Below are 681 nucleotides of genomic sequence, written 5' to 3'. Positions count from 1 at the left end.
AGCCTGAACTTCTTCTTCCATCACCATAGGCTCTTGCTCATATGTTGTTTCATGAAATTCTTCTGTGTCTTCCAATTCTTTTCGATACAGTGACTTCCTTCCATCTTCTTTTAGTACTTCCGGGATCATTTAATGTTCAGCCTAAAGCATCCTTGATTATAGCAACTCAAGGTTTGCATTTGTTCTTCATTTCCTTGAGCTTAAGATATTCTGAGCGAATTCGGCCCTTTTGATTTTCCGACTCCAACTCCTTGCACATTTCATTGTAATATTTTGCTTTTTTTTTTTTAGTCAAAATATCCAACAATAAATGAATGGATTGAGAAAGTGTGGTACATTCGCATGATGGTATACTACACAGCACTCAGGAGTAAGGATTCAAAAAAAATACTACATTAACATGAGATAGTTAATGTTAATCTATGTATTTAATCTATATATTTAACATATATATGTATAGTGTAGTATACCATCATGCGAATGTACCACAATTTCTCAATCTATTCATTTATTGTTGGATATTTTGACTGTTTGAATTTCTTGCAATTGTTACACTGCTGTGAACATTGATATGCAAATCTCCATTTGTGTGTCAGTTCTAATTCCTTCGAATATATTTTTATATAGAAATTGTTGTTGTTGTTGTTGTTAAGTGCCATCGAGTCATTGGCAACTCATAGC

The sequence above is a fragment of the Elephantulus edwardii genome, unplaced genomic scaffold (assembly GCF_000299155.1).
Source record: "Elephantulus edwardii isolate Elephantulus edwardi_28Jun2011 unplaced genomic scaffold, EleEdw1.0 scaffold00123, whole genome shotgun sequence".
NCBI lineage: Eukaryota > Metazoa > Chordata > Mammalia > Macroscelidea > Macroscelididae > Elephantulus > Elephantulus edwardii.
Note: the sequence above shows the minus strand (reverse complement) of the source record.